Below are 14,434 nucleotides of genomic sequence, written 5' to 3' on the forward strand. Positions count from 1 at the left end.
ATTTGCTTGATGTTTGTCATGCTAGGAAAAGTCAGCAAGCACGTTGTGGATCCTTGTGTGAGTGTTGAGTTGGAGAATGCAAAGGCACTTGGATCCATGTATTTGTGAGGTTACGGAAAGTGCAGGATGCATGTCCGTGGACCCAGAGTTGAAGGTGGTAGATATCTATACAAGTAATATTAACTTTGCCAAAATAAGCTTATGTGAATACCCAGGGAATTCACTTTCGATAGAAAGGAGACATCACCTACGTGCAAGAAACTCATAAAAACCCCCTATTTAAGTTTCTGTAAAAAAATAAACTATACCCCTTTCTAAGCATATGAGTCCTAATTATGAAATTCAAGTACCCTCTATTTAAGATTTAAAATTCAGATAGCATATATTGATGTTATACTCATGACAAGTTGCAGCCCATGTAAGTAGCATGGATGTAAGTGCTAGAAACACATGGTAATTGGGATCCAAGAAATTAAATGGGAAGAAGAGGAATTTTTAGTATAATTCGATTTATGATTATTTAGCAAAGGTGGAAATATGGGTAGAATTGATTTCTACAAATCCCATGAATTCTTTTATTCAAAAGAACAATATTGAATATAATTCAATTGAGGAATTGAGAAGGAATATGGAAATAGTTGTCAGAAAAAGAATATTTAATTAGGCCAAGCAATTGACAGAAATTTAGAAAAAGTCCTATTATCATTATCAATCTAGAAAAAGCTATTAAATGGGAATAGCATGTGAATGGATGTGATAAGATGTGTATGGGATGTGATAATATATAAATGGGATGTGATAGGATGTGTATGGGATGTGATAGGTCATGGAAGATTGTTTAGTTGTTGGTGAGTGGAGATACCATGGGTACCTAAGTCGAGGATTGCTCTAAGGTCCAAAGTGGGAATCTCATATGAGTTTATGTGTAAAAGATATTAGCATTTTATTGAATCAGTTGAAATTTGGGATAGGGTGTATACGTTGACTTTATACCTAAGGAAATGAGGAGTTTCGACTATCTAATGCTGAATGAGATTATGCAACTATATTCCCAACTTTGCATGTGTGATATTCCAACAATTGAACTTGAAAGGAAATTCCTTTATTAGCTAGGAGAGATTAGCCACTAAAGGTAGAAAAAGAGCAAAAGGACAGTGCAGTGTGAGAGGTTAGGTTGGATTAGAGTGCAGAGAGAGAGATGAAGACCAGAGGATTAGGAGGTGTGTCTCCTAGGATCTCTCTGTAGCACCTCTGTTAGAGACTTGATTCAATTGAGTACTTGCCTAATTGTAGCTGATGAGTGTCAGTTGGGTGCTGATTTACATGTGGGTGTGAAGATGATTCAGTGCAGAATTGCTGTTGTGATCTACCTATGGAGGACCCCTATGGTTTTTGTGTTTTCTTCTGATATGTTGGAGCCCATGTCTTAGTGTTGTTGAGACATTGAAGTTGTTTTTTGTCTACCTAAAGCGGTCAGAGAGATTGGATCTTGTTTGTTATGAGTGGAGTCAAATTTTTCTTTGATTAAATGCTTTAATTCTGGTGATTGAGTTTATGGAAATGGAGCACCTGTGTGTGTCAGCCTGGTGTTTGGGGATCCGTTGTTGACTCAGTGCTGACTTAGTCAACATCAATTGAGAGGACACCAAATCAGTTTTGGGTTAGCTGAGCATCAATATCATCAGCTGAAGGTGTAAAGGTTTTGATTGGCTTGTCTGGGATTGGGGTAAGAGATTTTTAGTCAGAGCTGACTGTAAGAGGCCAACATCAGCATTTGGAAGCATTGTACAGTCAGACGGGTTAGTGGTTTGATGGTAATCTAGAGTCAACTATGTGTCAATTGTAGTTAGCAGAGAGCCTATAGTATGATATCTTGTTGAGATGAGTGGAGCCTGAGGGTGGGAAGAGTCAACGGACAAGTGAGAGAAAGTTTTTGATTCAGTTGAAGCTGTTGAATCAGCTGAGTCTATTTCTGGTAGTAGAGTCAGGTTTTAGTCTGCTTCAGTCATAGAAGTGCCAGTAAAAGGTCACAACAGAGGGTCAGTAAAATGTTTAGGGTGGCCCTGGTGGATGCTGGAGGATTATATGAGAGATCCTGGAGGAATCATTTTGAACCAGGTCAGCTTTAGCATTTTGAATAAGTTTATAATCAACCTATAGTCAGCTGGAGAGGATTTACTAGATTCTTGGTGATTTCGGTTAAGGGAAAACTACGCTAATCCAACGGTAGTCTATTCTTTGTGTTAAGAACTGGAATTGGTCTCGAGGTTTTTGCTTGATTCAGATTTGAGAGATGGGCAAGTAGTTTACTGGCCTCCCTTCTCGCGATTGTGGTCTAACCAAAATTATTCGGTTTACTTCTAACTTTGATTCCTAAGGATTTTCTTCAGAATTAAAATCTACTGAACTTCTAACCGTAAGGAAAATTTTAACTTTATGAATTTCATTCCTTCCTAACCACAATAGATTAAGAAATAGTTCTATACAAGAATATTAGGATTTTATAAAAATACTCTTCTTCCATTAATCCAATTTTGGGTATATATCAATTTGGTAATTTATCCACATAAAAATATCTAAGAATATTTTTTCTACCAATTTAATTATCAACATTAAAATGCACTAATTTTTTAGGTGAAATTATGGTGAAAATTCCTCTTTTGTCCTCAAAGTTAATTTAAACCTTTTTCTACTTAAAAAACTATAAAATTTTCTCTTTTTAATGAAATACAAATATCCATTTTTTGAATATGCCAAAAATTCCTCTTTTTGCATTTAAATGATTGAATTCCAAATGTCATGGGAATTCCTTTTTTATCATTTAAAAATTCTTATGCATAAAATAAATTTATCAAAAATTCATCTTTTAAATTAAATAAAATATCCATTATTTTGAATATGTCAAAAATTTCTCTTTTAAATTAAATAAAAATATCCACTATTTTGAATATGTCAAAAATTCCTTTTTTTACATTTAAATGATTGAATTCCAAATGTCATGAGAATTCTTGTTTTATCATTTAAAAATTCTTATGTATAAATTTATCACCAATCTTTTTTTTTCTTAATTAAATAATTATGCATAAATACAAAAAAGTATTCTTTCCTAAATATGGTCAAAATCATTCTTTTTGCTTTACATTTCTAAACCTTCAATATGGTAGGAGTTCCTCTTTTAGTATTTTACATAAAAATAAGATATATTATTTTTTTCAAAAAAATTTGCCATAGTTTCGCTGCTTTTACTGATAACTTTTAGATTTCTGAGAAGAATAAAAGCTTGTAATGAAAATATGATAGAAGTTCTACTTTTAAGCTTAAATTTAAACTATGAATTCAAATCATAATTTTAACCACAATTATAAACATAATTATGATTATCCCACTAGATTAAGCTAAATTCAACATTCCTCTTTTTCCAATTTACTAGTATAATCCTTTTCTCATTTAGAATGAATTAAAGTAGTTTCTTAAGCCTAGAGTTTGGTTTTGGAATAAGATAACTATTCTTTTTGAGAGAGAGATTTGCTTAAAGAAAGCATTACAAATAAGCATAAAGATTAACTTTCTCTTAATTAACATTAAGAATCTTAGGGAAAGCTTGATTTGAATTAAAACAATCATTTAAAAATCTTCTCAAGCTTGAGAGGGGTTGAGAAGAAGAAAGTCATTTAGGAAATTGAAACAACGAAACCATAAAAATCATTCTTACCTCTAGGATTGGCTTGATTCTTTCTCTAGTAGTGAAGCCCCCAATCAATCAATTGGTTAGCAAGAGGAGAAGAGAAATCCAAGAGTTGTTGAAGAGAGAGAGAGAAGCTCCAAGCTCCAAGCTCCCCAAAAGTAGAGGAAAATTAAGGGATAATAAAAAATATGATTGTTTTAATGTAATACTAGCATGGTATAGCTCACAGATGAGAATACAAAGGAATGAGGGTCTACTTATAGGTAAGGGAGGCCTCTAACCAAGTCCAATTGGGTTTTAGAATTTTCCAGCTTCAGTTTGACTCAATTTGGACAAGATTTAGACCAGTTTGGCTCCCTTTTTTGATCCACAGGAGAGGAGAGAGAAAAATATCCCATTTTTTGGGATTAAAAAACTCAAGTAATCATGAAGAAAAAAGGCACCTTCTTGAGGTGGCATTCCCTCCTTACTAAGGTGTCAAAAATGCATCATTTCCTCTAAATATCTCATTTTTTTCTAATATCTCTTAATTTTTAACTAATAAACCTTGTACTCAGTCAACTCTTCATCTTATGTGAGCATTTACTCATTTTTGGGTATTTTCTTTTATTCTTTGGATTTATCTCATCCCAACACTTGGATTAATCCTATTGGTCCACAGGAACCTTAATTGGACCATAATCTAATTTTTTTTGAAAATCTGGACCCTCAGGCTAAGGTCTTTAATACACATTTTTAATTGATTCCTAATGCACATTAGAGAATTATTTTGAATGTATGTTTCAGAGAATCATATTTTAGACATTAGGGAAATTTTTATATCCCAAAATATCTGTATATTAAATTACCTCTCTCTAGAAATTTTCTTCTCTCTAGGTAAAAACAAGGAAAATAATATTTTCTTGCATTCTGAAATAGGGAATGATTACAGGGGATTGAGGTAAAAGCTTATTCATTATTCAGGTTGAGGAGAAATCTTACACATGGTCTTCATAACCTGCAGCATTCTTTGAGTATACCAAGATGTCGTCAAAGAAGACAAGAACAAAATCATCCAAGTATTCTCTAAGAATATCCTACATAAGATGATTAAATGTCACCGCATTAGTCAATCCAAACAGCATGACTATGAACTCATAATGCCCATAACAAGTATTCTCTAAGAATATCCTACATAAGACGATTAAATGTCACCGCATTAGTCAATCCAAACGGCATGACTATGAACTCATAATGCCCATGGCAAGTATTGAATGCCGATGTCCTGTTCCTTGATTCTGATTTAGTAGTACCTTGATTTGAGATCTATCTTTGTGAACATTTGGGTTCCACTTCCGATCCAGAAGTTCATCGATCCTAGGGATAGGATACTTATTTTTAATTGTTAATTGATTCAATCCTATGTAGTCAAGTCTTAACGTTCCATCTTTCTTCTTCTTAAAGAGAACGGGCGCACCCCAAGGTGAGACACTGGGTCTGATGAATCCCTGTTCTAAGAGTTATCTTAACTGTTCCTTAAGTTCTATGGCTTCAAGGACTGGCATTTTGTATGCATACTGGGCTACTGTGGGTGGCTGAGCTCCGGGGGTTAACTCAATCTCATGATCTACTTCGTGAGTCGGAGGCATCTCAGTCAGCTCTTCAGGGGAAACCAGGGATTTAATATTCACATGATCACAAGATTTTTTATGAGAATAACACATGTGAACAAGTTATTCACATGTTCTCATGTTACCATTCACAAAATAACAGGTCACTTGCCATTTGGGAACCCCTTAAAAGCTTGGCTACACATTGGAATAAGCTATTCACATGTTCTCATGTTACCATCTTCACATAATAGCAGGTCAGTGGCCACCTAAGAAGATTTTTTATGCCCGACAAAGGTAATTTTTTTAGGCCCTTGTAAAAGCTTTGTGAATATAACATGTGATCACAAGATTTTTTGTGTTATTAACATATGTTATTAACATGTTCACATGTTCTCGTTTACGTCAATGAAATCCCTGGGGGGAACACATCTGCATACTCACTTAACCACTCTGGTTCTTTAGCCTTGCATTTTATGTCTACTGGATTCATCTTAAGGACATAAATAGCTTGCCTCTTTCTGAGCCCTTTTAACAATTTAGAAGCCTTAACTAACTATAGCAATGGGGATCCGAAAATTCCAGTTCCTTGAACTTTATTTCTGTGAAGGTCAAGGAAAGAGATGGTTCCATTGTGACAATGAATGTCAGCCTGATTCTTATGGAGCCAATCCATTCCAAGGATCCCATCATAGATTCCCAAGGGTAGGACTCTGAAATGGCAATTTGTTACGTTCCCATCTAGACTAAATTGAATAAGTTCTATCTCAAGGTATGTGAAAAGAATCTTTCCACTAGCCAATTCCACTTGCATAGGATTCCTTGATTTTTTTTTATTAAGGACTAACTTACGCATATATCTTGGGGAAATAAAAGAATGAGTATTGCCTGAATCAATCAAAAGCTTGAATTTCTTACCCTGGTACTCTGCTGGAGTCTGGAGGACTGAAAATTGATGATTTTGTCCCTGATGCTCAATTGCGGCGTAGATCTGTCCTTTTTCTTCCTCCACTTCCTCAGCCTATAGTGACGGCTCTAGCTGCTACAGTCTCAGGTGGAACTCTCCTCTTTGGTTTCCCCAATTTTGGGAGGGAGTTTGGAGACTACTTTGCATGGAGGCTGCAGGCTGAGCTTGCACTCTTCTGGGGTTGCCCTGATTTTGGGGGACCCTGATTGGTGGACTGATACGAAGGAGTCTTTCTATGAACTCTAGGACCTTGGCTTCCTTGGCCCACAGAAGAAGATGGGAAATCCTTGAGCTGGTGTGCTGCCCAAGCCCCTGATAACCAAAACACATGTTCTCACTTTGAAGCTCTTCCCTCTGCAAGAGCCGGAGTTCCTAAGAAAGAGTCTTGAGAAAAAGGTCTTCTTTCATTCCTGAAACTTCTTGTCTCCAGATTCTAGTTGGGGCCTTGGTGTCTTTTTGGAGGCGAAAGGTTAGAAGAACTTCCCAGTGTGTCTTTTTGGTGCCATCCTTACAGCTTCAACCATGGAAACTGGCTTGGCATTCTTGACCAAGGTGTCTAAAGGTTCGTTCATTCCCCGAATGAACCTGAACATGAGTTGCTCTTTGTCTAGCGGTGGTGAGTACTTGAGGAGAAGAGCAAACGCCTGGTGATATTCTTCAATAGTTTTGCTCCCCTGGTTTAGCTCTAAGAATTCATTCATCTTGGTTTCTAAAAATCTACGGGAACAAAATCTCTTCCTTAGATAAGTTTTGAGATCATTCCACGAGGGATCAATATATCCACTTGATTCTCTTACTCAATGGACTTCTTAGTTTTTAGGATTAACATCTTTCATTAAGTATGTATGTGAGGGTCATGCTAGTTTGTTAGGATACACAAAAAGACTTTTTAACCAAGTATATAATGATTATACATCAGCTCAACACCTACGGAAGAACAAGGAAGTAAGAATTATGCAGCTCTCAAATGCATTGATTGAGAAGGAAACTTTGTGTGATAAATTGCAAGATGCAATGCATGTTGTTTAAATAGAAAATGCTCAATTGTCTATTAATGTGAAAAGTTTCGAATGAAGGAATAGGAAGATGCAAACTATGTTAGAGAAGTTGACACCATTAGGGCCACGTTGTGAGGCTGCTGGGTGATGGCCTCTATACCACCACCAGAGTAGGCACACAAGAAGAAAACGTAAAGGGACCAGAACTGGGGGACACTAAGATCCCAACTCCAAGGGCATTAATAAACCATACTCCTCTTCTTAGCCCTTCACCTAACACAATCAGCCACCTCCACACCTTCCAATCTGACTCTGAAGCTTACTCCTCCAGTTGTCCTCCCAAGTCGGCTCTAACCTCCAAAAGCTTTGATCTTCTTCCAACTATAAGCCTCAGCTGACACCCAAATGACCTGAATAGCTCCTAGAGCTGACTCACAACTAATCTGTGATGGTTGTAGCCTGAGTATTCCAATCAGATTTATGTCTTCCCGACTCCAAGAATATCCTCCAATATCATCAAACTTCAAAAACTTGCTTCATAGCTTCATTGAACCCAACAACACTCCTTTGCTAACCTACTACTGACACAACTGACCTGAATACACCTAGCTAACACACAGCTACTAACTAAAATCTAGCTCAGAAATCTTTTGCTTATCCGAGATAGATAAATTCACTCCAAGCTCTCTGACCTTCCTCCAACATCAACTAATCTCAAGTTCTTACCCTCAAAACCTATCTAAATTAGTCAGCTACCCTCTTTTGACTCGGACTTGATACATGTCACTATGCTGAATCAGATAACTCCACCAAAATGTCTTTTGACACACACTATATACTCTCAGACACCTCAGAACTCACCAAGACCCAACACAACAAACCCACACTGATGACAGCATAGCTGACTACCTTTTGCGTGCTAACTCTGAGTTAGTAGGCAACTGATTGCTGTTGACTCAGAGTCAGCTACCTACTGACTTTGAGACACCTTCAGTCCACAACTCAAAATTGACTACCTTGACAGTCCTCCTTTGTGACTGTCAGAACAATCCCCAAATAGGTTCCTTTCAACCCATAAAGACTAGTTCTCACCTTCTACACACACAACTGATAAGATCTCATGTTTAATTGACTCAGTATGACTCTGTAGCCTCTGAACTGAAGGTGATGGACTGAGTTCTGACACAGCAGTCTATAGATTTCCCACTCACAAGTGTTCCTCTTCCATAATCTCAATAAAAAACAACACAAGTATAGCTCCATAACACAAAATCTTATCAATTCACACAGAACTCAAACTCCACACACTCTATTCTTCACTGAAACAAGACCAGAGAGTCTCAACATCCCTGAGACATGGGCTAAACATATCAAAAGAAAACATCAAAAAAACTTTGAGGTCCTCCACATATAAACCGTCACACCAACCACAGCATTCAATTGACAAACAATAATTATAACCGAGCAAGAACTGGATTGGGCCAAGTCTCTAATAGAGATGCTGCACAAAGATCTTAGGGAAACCATATCCTAGGTAATCCTTATTATTGGAGAAATCATAGTCAAAGAGTGTGTACTAGGAACTAGTTTATGAGTCTTTGTTGAGAGAGTGCCACGTGTCACTTTGGGAGTTATCCCATAAGCATATGGTACTTGAGTGTGTGTGTTCACTCTATAAGAGTGATGTACTTTCTTGTGTGTAACATCAATCAAATCAAGCTATCTTGGTCTACATGTAAGTACTTGTTCATTGCTTTCATTTCCATTTCATTATGTTGGCCATCTTTCCTTTCTGCACCACCTAGAGTTAGCTTGCTCTCCTATTCCAACATGGTATCAGAGCCAGATGTGCTGATAGAAGACCTAGCTACCTGCACTTGCATCGTTCATCCTTCTTGCACAGCACCTTGTTTCCAGTCACCTGCTCACACATACAAGTTGCATACACAACATTCACATCATTCATGAATAAGCTTCAACATTGAATGGGGGCTTGTGGTTGGTGAAAGCTTGGTCCTAATCAACCCATAGCTTGGACTCCCTTGACTACACTCGATTGTCCTTTTGACTATGACTCTTTAACATTACCCCTAAGCCACATAATATTTGATACCCACAGTCTCTCCTTCTCCACACTCATCGCCGCGCCACTCCTTAAGCCTCACCTTCCCACTGTTGCTTCCTTTCTTTCCTCACCGCTCACAGGCTTGCCTGCCCGCCAGTGCACCACGTGGGATATTAAGCCTTGTTTAAGGCTTATGAAAGCCTTAATATAAGGCTGATCAAGCCTTATTCAAAAGTCTACGTCAACATTCAGTTCAGTATCAAATTTGGGGTTTTTTTAAAAATCTGGTGAAAATCATTTGATTGAAGCTTCCAATTAACCAATAAATTAGGGCTTTTTCAGAAAATCAGCTTTCTACATCAACATTAAAGCTCCTACATAAATCAAAATTTGGGGGTTTTCAAAATCAAGGCAAAAATTGCCTAATTAAGCCCTCTTGCATCCATAATATTTGGGGTTTTTGTAAAATTGAGCCATTAACATTAAATTAATCCTCTACAGTTAAGAAAATTTAGGGCTTTTTCATTTTGTGGCCAAAATCAACAAATTAAAGACCCCAGATCTGCAGTTTTGAGAGTCATGGGCTAAACGCCCTGAGTAGTTGTTCCCATGGACTTCACCCCGACACTATCTTCTTTCGGGCATTCTTGCCATATGCTTCATTGACAACTTCTCCAAAGATGCAAGGATGTGCACTATTTTGTGCAGCAGTTATTTGGGAGCATCTCCCAACTTGGGGGATTTATCTCTTTCCTATATGTTTATGTTTTTATGTATTTGAGTTGGGTCCTCTGCCTGGGATGTCCCCTGAAACTGATTTGTAATAAATGTTCATCGTGTGTTGTGTTTTTCTATCTATGTATTTTGTATCGCCTTATGTTATGAAAGGCTTCGTGTTTCTTTTTTTACCCTAGATAGGAGCCAGGGGGTAACTAAACAATAACCTTAGCTTCGGTCATAAGCTGATTGAGGGAATAGCATGACACGGGAGGTGGGCATGGCTAGATCGCCTCTCTGAAGTGATGTGATGGATTTGGAGGTTGGTTGCTTCTTTTGTGTGGGGGTCTCACCACCTTCACTCCGAAGGGGAGGTTGTTGGGATATTTCGGAGTCTCGTGTGTGTCCATCCATATAGTACATTGTTCTTGGATAAGTTCAAGGGGGAAGGCTTTCCCACATGGCAAACCAAGATGTAGCTGCTACTTATGCATCAAGGAGTCTGGGAAGTTGTTGAGAACGACACAATTGATGCACTTTATCATCCACAAAGAAAAATTTGGAAGCAGCAAAATGCAAAAGCCATTGCCCTCATTGGTCTCTGCTTTTGGCAGACTCTCTCATTCATCACGTCAACTTTACATCCACGGCTAGGGAGATCTGGCATCAATTGGAGAGCATCTTTAGTAACAAGGTCACTAGTTCCAAAGTTTTTCTGAAATTGAAGTTTTATGAGCTGAAATGCAAGACAATGAAGAGCTAAGTGATCATCTCTCTAAATTTATCCTCTCCAAAGTGCATTGGTGGCCACTATTGCTTCAAACAATATGCAACCGGACCTTTAATTTTCTTGAAGAGAATAATCAAAAGACTCATAAATTAAATCAAATATCAAAACAACTACTTGAATTAAATTGAAAATTAAAAGCATATAACAAAACATTAAGATAAGAGAAAGAAATACATCACCATCAACAAAAGGCAACACAAGATTGGGTGCAATCTTCCCCCCCCAACGTGAGTGGCTTCTTCTCGCGTGGGTATTTGTGTTATATTCCAAAAGTAGGCTTTAAGCCAAAAATAAAGTACACATCCATATTTGGACTTTGCCATTTAATTAGCCTTTGTCCTCAATTAACCTTTGTCCTCAAACCTTCTAAGGTTTGCACTATTTTTCTAATTCAATAATCTAACTTGTGCACATATGCACATTACAAAATAAATCAACTAGTGCTCGTACGCACACTGTACAATAAATTGATGTGTGCGCACACACACATCACACTGATGTAAAAATAATATCAAATGCCATAATACAGTCACAAAATATTGTGAGATCGGTCCACACGCCATGACTCTATCCACCATCCGTGCGACATCTAAATCGGTACCCTCGCACTGTGCAACACCTAAATCGGTACCCTTGCACACTTCATCACCTAAACTCATAAACATAAACCACATCAGTAGTAACAATCAATTGACATCACATCAATCAATCCTAACGTGTTCTTCATGAGAAATAGGCATCATAAAAAATATATAAATTTAAATGACCATGATTATCATTCGTCAAATAACATGGGTCATAACACAATAGTAGAACCCTCAATCCCTCAAGCCGAAGGAGAGCTTACATGGAGCAAACCCTCAATCCCTCAAGCCAAAGGAGAGCTTACAAGCTCCATGTAAGCTAATTTTCTTACTTTGTTTACGAATTTTAATGAAAAATCTATGGTTTTCTTGATTTTTTATGTTTTGCAAATGATTGAATTAAATTCAAATGCTATGCCTTTGATGAAAAGGCCACCCCCTTCTCTTCTTTACATTCCAACCTTTCTTAATTCTAGAAAGATTAACTAAGTGATTAATTAAACTCTTCTTATTGTTTACTCTCTTGAATTTAGAAAATTATGTAGTTTGGAGTTCTATAATTCTAAATTGGGTTAATTAAGTTAAATAAAGAAAGATAAAAATGAGAAATGGTCAGCCATACAAAGGAGGTTATGGCAAAATTTTCTAGAATTTTGTGAAAAAGAAAGTTTGTTTTTATGTTATTCCAAAAGAGTAATTCCCACCATTTTTGCATCTTAAAGAAATATTCTAATTACTCCATGTACATATTCACCTATGAATATGCATGGATATCACTGATATTAATTATTAAATTTGATTTCTATGCATAGAAAGATGCATAAAGGAATTTTTTTTAATTACAAAAGTCTTATTCTTATTAAATTTGATTTCTATGCATTGAAATATGCATAATGCAATTTTTTTAATTATAAAAGTGTTATTCTTATTAAATTTGATTTCTACCAATAGAAAGATGCATAAAGAAAATTTTTTTATTACAAAAGTGTTATTCTTATTAAATTTGATTTCTATGCATAGAAAGATGCATAATGGAATTTTTTTTATTATAAAAGTGTTATTCTTATTAAATTTGATTTTTATGCATAGAAAGATGCATAATGGAATTTTTTTAAAATTATATAAAAGTGTTATTCTTATTAAATTTGATTTCTATGCATAGAAAGATGCATAAAGGAAAAAGAATTATTACGAAAATGTTATTCTTATTAAATTTGATTTCTATGCATAGAAAGATGCATAATGGAATTTTTTTTATTATAAAAGTCTTATTCTTATTAAATTTGATTTTTATGCATAGAAAGATGCATAAAGGAATTTTTTTAATTATAAAAGTGTTATTCTTATTAAATTTGATCTTTATGCATAGAAAGATGCATAAAGAAATTTTTTTATTATAAAATTTTTATTCTTATAAAAAATTATTTTTATCCATAAATAGATGCATAAAGAAATAGTTTTTATTTTGAAAGTGTTATTCCTATTAAATTTGATTTTATGCATAAATAGATGCATAAAAGGATTTTTTTATAAAAGTGTTATTCCCATTGAAGTTGATTTTTATGCATAAATAGATGCATAAAGAATTTTTATATCAAAATTAGAATTCTCTTAAATTCTATGAGTATTTGGTAAATAAAAATTAAATACTCTAAGAGAGAAATTTCTATCATTTTATATTCACACGGATTGTGAAAAGAAAATTCAAGAAATCTATCGAGATCGAAATATTCAGATAAATTATTAATTTATTCCTCATTGGAATTCGTAACTAATTTAGAAATGAGTTAAGTGAATATTCAAAGAAAGAAATTCAGTAAAATAGTAACTGAATTATCAAACCTTTTCGAGAAAGATAATTCAGGAAAAATCTTATCCGACTCGAACCTTAATCAGACTATGACCAAGACCAAACTCTTTCGTCAGTTTCGAGAGGAAAAAAGGTGCGACCAGTTTAGAAAAATACACTCAAAACTCTGCCTAATCTGAAACTAAGTTTGAGACCCTTCAAATTGATCTGTGGATCAAGGTTATAGAATTCGAGGAATTCTGGTATGAAATTCAGAATTTCGATCAAGAAGTTTTGGGGATACTGATTCAAGAAATACTCCTTGTATTCAAAAGAAAATCAAATTGAAAACTTGCATAGAAACCCTGTTTTCCTAAAGGACTGTCTTACGCCAGAATGCTGGAGGGAGCATTTGGTATATGATTTTCTAAGGGAAGTTCGGTTGCAATCAGCTGGCGGGAAGTGTTCAAAGGATGGCTCACGCGGCAAAGCCTGCCCAGGACTTGACCAACCTCGGTATGGTTGAAAAATGGTGCGCTTCCGGTACGATGGGCGAGGGCCGATGAAGCGGTCCTTGAGTGAATAGATGTGATGACATATGAGTCACATAGATGTGAATGAATGGATGAGATGTGATGTCATGTGAATCGGGATGTAAATGAATGATATGGGATGTGAATGGATGATATGTGATGAAAATGGATGTGAATGTGTATGTGAAGAATGGATGTGGATGTGTATGTGAAGAATGGATGTGGATATGTATGTGAAAGAATGGATGTGGATGTATGTGAAGAATGGATGTGGATATGTATGTGAAAGAATGGATGTGGATGTATGTGAAAGAATGGATGTGGATGTATGTGAAAGAATGAATGTGGATGTGTATGTGAAAGAATGGGTGTGGATGTGGATGTAAAGAGATGTGATGTGACATGAATATATGTGAATGTGAAGTGATAGATATGAATGTATAGATAGATGTGGGTAGCCGTACATGTGAACAATTGGATGGATGTGGATGAATGAGATGAGATGTGTATGAATGAGATATGATGTGGATAGATGTGATGTGATGTTATGTGGATAGAATGTATATGATGGGATGGTGATGAGAATGAATGTGATAGATATGAATGAATGTGATGTGATGGATGTGAATGGATGGAGGTGATGTGATGTGGAATGGATAGATGTGAGTGAATAAGATGTGATGTGAATCGAGATGTGAATGAATGAGATGTGATGTC

Source organism: Cibotium barometz, chromosome 52 (genome assembly GCF_041138505.1).
Source record: "Cibotium barometz isolate CiBa-2024 chromosome 52, ASM4113850v1, whole genome shotgun sequence".
Classification (NCBI taxonomy): Eukaryota; Viridiplantae; Streptophyta; class Polypodiopsida; order Cyatheales; family Cibotiaceae; genus Cibotium; species Cibotium barometz.